Here is a 7,095-nt window from a genome sequence, read left to right on the forward strand (position 1 = left end):
GTCAGGAAGACTATCTTCCTAAGTTCAAATGTGGCTTCAGACACTTACCAGATGTATGACCCTGGGAAAGTCACTTAACTCTGTTTGCTTCAATTCCTCATCTGGCAAATGAGTTAGAGAAGGGAATGCAAACCACTTTGGTTTCTTTGCCGAGAAAATCCCAAGTGGAGCCATGAAGATTTGGACACAACTGATATGACTGAGCAACAGCAACAGAACTGGACAGCATCAGAATCATTCTCAGGCTTCTATACATAAATGGGCACAAGTACTTAAAGTTTTCCCCGAGGAATTCTGTGCCATTTGCCAAATGGAGATCTTCAGGAGTCTCTCCACACAGGCTGAAGACTTTTTTCTGGACTCTAGAGTTGTTAGAATATTTCTGGGACTCATAGGCCTGAGAATGTAACTGAAATGCTGTTTTATACACCCTTCTTCTATCTTGCACTCTAAAGTTCTTGACCTGCTGACAATGGCAGCTTCCCCCTCCCCATCATATTAGAGACTATTTTAACCTTTTTCTTAGTTGCTATGCCTCAAATGGATTCAACTGCTCCAGGATCAGGTATGTAACCTCCTCTTAACTAGATTCCTGGAGTTTCTCCCAATGAATGAGTGATGCTACCTACGTTCAAATCCTGTAATCATGGAAATTGTGGCCTAATTTTGATCTCTTTATAGATTTTATCAAAATAATTTTGTGTGCCTTACAGAGCAAGTTTACTTCTGTGGGAAAAATCACCAATGATAGACGCCCAAACAGACAGTAAAATAATAAATAAAATCAGCTTCCTCATGATGAATTGGTTTTGACTTTTGACACCTGGCAAATGGTTCCCTCTAAGCCCTTACATTAATAATACACATTATCCTGCAGTGAATTGTAGACTTACAGAATGCCAGGGATGTTAGAGACCTTAGAGAATTTTTAATCCACCTGACTCTTATTTAAAGATTAGGATTTTGAGACTCAAGGAATTTAACTGACTCACCAAAAGTCATATAGCTAGTTAGTGACAAAGCTCATGCTAGGACCAAGTTTTTCTGGCTCCAAGTCTAATATTTTTTTTCAGTGTGCCATTTGCCCCATATTAAGTGGGATGATTGACTTTAGAAATGAAGGCTGTTTAAAAGTTTTTGAAAAATTAGGCATTGCTATGCCTTGTTCAGGACTTGGGATCTGTGTGAGTGACACCAAAGAAGGGATAGTTCCATATGCCTCATTAATGTGTGTTTGTCCTTTGTTGCCAAAGAAGACCATGCCATCAGAGAAATAATGACATGACTTGCATTTGACTTTGTTTTGAGTGAAGGAGGGCTGTGCAGGTCACCAGTCTCACTTTTGCTCCAGAGCCATCTGAATCCAGTGACCAGATATTGATCAGGATGACTGAAGACGACCCAGGATGAGATAACTGGGGTTAAGTGACTTGCCCAAGGTCGCATAGCTAGTGAGTGTCAAGTGTCTGAGGTGGGATTTGAACTCAGGTCCTCCTGCACTGGTTCCCTTTCCACTGCACCACCTAGCTGACTCATTAATGGGTGCAGCTATACACCACAGTCTTTGTTCACTGTTCTTTTTGTAAAAATAAGGATAATCAGTCATATACAAATTCTAGTGTAGGTATTATAAGCAGAGGGATAACAAAAAGCTTATGTAAGGAAACTGAGGCTTCCATCCCATCCCCCCTCCTGCTAATGCTGTATTCCTAAATGATTTTTCACTCTCCTGCTTCAATTTCCTTACCAATTCAATGGGCACAGTGCTGGCCTTCCTTTCCAAAGTTAGAATATGATTAGAAAGCACTTTGCAACCAGAAAGTGATAACTCACATCAGCTGGAGAATCTTCGTAAGTCACAGAAATGAGACTTTGATAAAGGAAAGGATGGTGATCTTTTCTCTCCTCTCTCTTTTAATATCAGGTGAAGGTTGGTGTGAATGAAATTCCTAGGTCATCAAATGTCAGCGTTTGACATTGCAAAAGCACAAATCTACTATATGATTCCTCTCCTTCAAATTCTCCTATGACCTCTAGGATAAAGTACAAAATTATCTGCCTGCCATTGGAAATCCTGCATAATAGGACTTTTTAGGTTCATTTCATGTTACTTCCCTTTATGCACTGAATTCCAGTCAAAGCAGCTTGCCGGCTGTTGTTCACATGCATATTTCATCTCTTGCCTCTGCATTTTTGCACGGATGGTTTCCTAAGTCTGTAATGTACTTCCTCCTCAACTTTTCTTTCTCAGAATCCCTACCTTCTTTCCAATTCTATCTTTTACCTGAGGCTTCTATGGATTCACTTAGTTGTTAGCGCCCTAGACATCTTGCAGTTACTTTGCACATGCTTTGTGTTTGTTCATATTTCTACTCCTTTTATCTCCTTCCCTGTACTGTCAGCTCCTTGAGAGCAGGGACCATGTCATTTTTGTCTTTTTATATTCTGCACCTCACAGATGGTGATCAATAAATGTTTATTGAATTGCATTGATCTAAACACTGCCACCCCCCAAAAAAACCCTCCTTTTTGTGCAAGTGATGAAGCAAAATTGGATTATTTTTACCCCCTATCCTGGTCTGACTATTTCCTTTTTCCTTTCCTTTGTATACATGGTCACCCATGCTTAGAATTGACTCTTCACCCATATATGGCTTTAAAATTTTTTTTTCCTTTGTGACCCATGTCAAATTCTTTCCCCTTCATGGAAGTTTCTCTGACATCCCATTCTTCCCAAATGAAAATATTCTTTTCAATTTTCTCATAATATCTTCTTTACACTTACCTCATTTTAAAATCAATATTTGTGTATGCCTATTTAATTTTTAATATTTTAAAAAATATGAACTTTATTCCTAAATAATTTTTCTTTCCCTTACCAAGTGAGATATTCCTTGTAACAAAAAAAAAATCAAAATGAAAAAGTTCAGCAAAATGAATCAGGCCATCAAACAATCCTGCAAACACTGAAAGGCTCTATATCCAAAAAAGAGAGAAAATAACATTTTCTCATTTGTTCTTTGAGGGCAAACTAGGTCATTATAATTATAGAACACTGTGTAATTTGTTTTGTTGTACATTTCACTTACATTGCTTTGGTCATTGTGTGTATTATTTTCCTGGTTCTGCTTACCTCACTTTTCATCAGTTGATATAAGTCTTTCCACATCATCCTATATTTTTCATGTGTATAGTTTTTTACGGAGAGAAATGTCTCATTATAGTCATCTACTCCATTTTGTTCATGGATTGTCCAGTCAACGGGCATCTGCTTTGTTTCTACTTCTTTGCTTATGTATGCCTTTTTGCATTAAGGATTGTAAGCTTCTTGAGAGTAGAGAGGGTATTGCCTTTACCTCAAGAAGATGATTCAGTCAGCAAACATATTTTAAGTACCTGCACTGTGCTAGGCACTGTGTTATATACTGGAGATACAAATACAAAGATGAGTGAAGTGGTTGGATATGAGTTGCATTCATATACCTTGCATACAGTGGGAACTTAGTAAATGTTTATGGAATTGAATTGAAATGTTCTTTTGAAATAATTTGCCATTTTGCTGTTCTCTTTATCAAGTGTTAGCTTGAATGCATTTGGGGAAGATCCAGCTGCATCAGAATTGCTATTCCCTGGAGAACTGCTCTATGTGTCTCTTTTGGTCTAGACCAGAGAAAACTTATTTTAATGATGAAAGTGATCCTATTCAAAGCCAGGGTTTTACTGTTGCAGAAATCATCAAAGTTATAATTCATAAATATTCATTTCATATGCAAAATAATAGTAGTCAATGATACTCATAATTTTTAATAGAAAGATTGCAGAGACCCTTAGAGCAAAACATTCTAAAACAACACATTTTCACTTCACTAAATTTCTTGTGGCAGATTTTTGGTGGTAATGGAAGATTCCAAAGACATTAATGGTATTTTTCCTTTTCATTCCTTGCTCCTAAGTCACTAAAGTTTCCCATGGAACTTCTGCACTGAATTTTTTGCTCTGAGTAAAGAGGCTTTAAAAAAAATCCTATAACTCAGACATGTTGTCAATATGAGAGATATATAAATTAGGCTTTGTCAAGAAAATTGTATTTTTCTCTTCTAAGAGTTTTTATCTTGAACATCAAATAAGCTTCCTGTCATTTAGCAAATTAAGTACTCTTACCCTCTAAACCTGTTTCTTCAAGGAAGTATTTTCCAAAAAAGAAAAGACTACAGAAATTGTGCTGCATTTATGTTTAATCTGACAGAGAGAGAGAGAGAAAGAAGAAGAAAAAGAAGAAGGAGGAGGAGGAGGAGGAGGAGGAGGAGGAGGAGGAGGAGGAGGAGGAGGAGGAGGAGAAGATGATGACAACGACATGAGTAGTTAGGAAGGTGCTATCAGAGATTCTGTAGATGGAGACCTGATTCTCTGGGGAAGAGAACAATTACCTCCAGGAGGGAATTGTTGGCAGAGAAGGGAACGAGCATTTATATAGTGCCTACTATATGTTAGAACTGTGCTAAGTTCTTTACAATACAATTAAATAGTCATACTAAACAATCATGCATTTAAAATGAAGGAAATGCAAAGAAGAGATCTGGGGAAAGAAAGCATTCTGAGAAAATTGAAGAGAATAATTTCAAATGAGGAGGATGAGATGTCAGAGAAACCTTCATGGATGGCAAAGAATTTGAGTTTAATCTTTTTTTTTTAAAAAACATTGTTTTATTTATAAATTTTTCTTCCAGTTCTGCTCACTTTATTTTTTATCATTTCAGAAAAGATTTCACAGATTTCTCTGAAACCATCTGTTTCATCATTACTTATAATAGAATAGTATTTTATTAATCCATATGCCAGTCTTTATTCAATCTTTCCCCAACTGATGGACATCCCCTCAGTTTCCAGTTCTTTATTACATTTTCTAAATTTCTATAATGTAATGTTATATATTCAGGCAATTGTGGGCAAACAGATTGTTCAGTGATAAATGATTGAATTCCAATGAGGTTTACCGGTTGAGTTCTCTAGGATATTTTGAGGTCTGTATTTGTTGTGTGGGCATTTGTCACCTGCCATTTCATGTAATGTAGTAGGTTTCTCATGAATAAATTCTAATCACCATCATATATCTTGCTGCGTAAGTGCTAAAATTTTTGAATACTGTAGTGATAATGTACAATTTCTACCATTGCCCTTACATAATCTAAATTGTTCACTGAATCTTGGCCTCTTTACATTTTCTGATATCATTGGCTTGGAACTGAATTTCCACCAGAAACCCTTCAATTTCCACAAACTAATCCCTAAACTCAGCCATTTTGTTCTCATTGCTATTTTTAATACAAACTTGTGATTTCATCCATATTGACAATTCTGTGATTATTATATACCTTAGCTTATCTGTTACTTGTAGCCTTATAAGGGTTGCCTTGGGAACTATGATATTAATTAACGTGTTTGTAATCACAAAGGTAATATATGTCAGAGCAAGATTTGAACTCAGGTCTTGCTCGGATATATGCTACATTAGTGAACATATATTATGTACTGAAATCTTCCTGGCTCCAAGGCTAGTCTTCTATTCACTTTGACAAATTGTTGTTACCATTAACCATAACATGAAAAAAATAAACCCTGAGAGATTGGTTACATTTTGTTTTTCATCTGGTAGAACTGGTATTCTTAGATATATTCATCAAGTCACAGACTCTCCAAAAGGATGACATACACACCCTGAGATGTGGGGCTATTATTCACCAGGCAAACAACGTAATCACTAAACATACAAGCAGCATTATTCTAGTGTATATGTGCAAACTCACATAACCTCTGTCCTCAAGTCGCAAGAACACCCAAGCCAATACAACATAACAATGTGTATGGTGCCTTAGTGGTTCACTGTATCTGAATTCTAGAGTATGAATGTTATTGTGTTATGTTTGTTGCAAAACGCTGCTCACAGGAGGATACAATTAAATAAATGACTGGATACAGTTAATAAGTAATTAATATACAAGCATTATTGAAAACTTGCAGAGGTTGGAGAAATTATTTATAAGGCGAGGAGCTAGAGTTGTTTTAGAAGAAATTAGAATGTCCAAAGAGTCCTGAATTGGAGTCAGAGGATCTAGTTCCAATTCTAATTTTGCTGCTTGGTCTCTGTGTGATCTGGGGCAAGAGTTCTTCACTCTGAGCCTTAATGTCCTTATAGTAAAATAAGAGGACTGACCCTCAATGGTTTTTAAAGTCTCTTTTCACTCTAATTCAATGTTTCTTAGATCCTACAACTCTGAATGTTTTAAGTAGAATCATATGCAGAAAATGTATTCCCATTTCTTTCCATTTCCATGAAGAGCAGATTGAAAAGAAAGGGGAAATTAACTGCTTGGCATGGTGTGAGGGATTTTGATTAAACAAAAAAAGATCATTCTTTCTGTGGAACTGAGAAATACTGGAATGATTTACCAAGGAAGGTTGACAATTTTTCCCCCTGGAGGCCCTGGAAAAAGAAATCTAAGAATCACTTCTCTGTGTGATTTAGATGCTGCTCTTTCCTTGGTTAGAGAGAGGATGGTGTCAAAGACTTTTCCAGATCCAGTCCATCCCTGTGATTCTAGGATAATTGACAGGAAGCAAAATCAACAGTGTCAAGATAGGTCACATTTTGGCTCAAAAGCCTCAACAAGTTCGGTTGGGAGGACTCTATCTGAGCCTGGAATCAGGGGATAGTGTAAGGGACATAAAGTTTCACTCCAATGTTGTTAAACTTCGTTTTCATTCTTTCAGGGGGCTCAGGATGCCATACAAAGAGAGCTCATTTATCTTCACAAAATTCCTGGTAGGCAGGCAGGTATTATTATGATAATACCTTGAGTTTATTTAGCCTTTTCTTCAGAGAGGGTCAAAGCTAGGCAGTCAGTCAGTCAACAACATTTATGGAGATTCTTCGGAGTGCAGACCTTTCTACTAAAGCACTTGCAGACATCAACTCTCCTTCCCCACCCCCATGCCAAATACCCTTCTGAGGTCCACAGACAGCAAATCATCAGCCCATTATTAGCACTGAGTAGTGAAATGAGTTTTCTAAGATGGCCACAATAGACTAGCTAGCAA

Source organism: Notamacropus eugenii, chromosome 1 (genome assembly GCF_028372415.1).
Source record: "Notamacropus eugenii isolate mMacEug1 chromosome 1, mMacEug1.pri_v2, whole genome shotgun sequence".
NCBI classification, from domain to species: Eukaryota; Metazoa; Chordata; class Mammalia; order Diprotodontia; family Macropodidae; genus Notamacropus; species Notamacropus eugenii.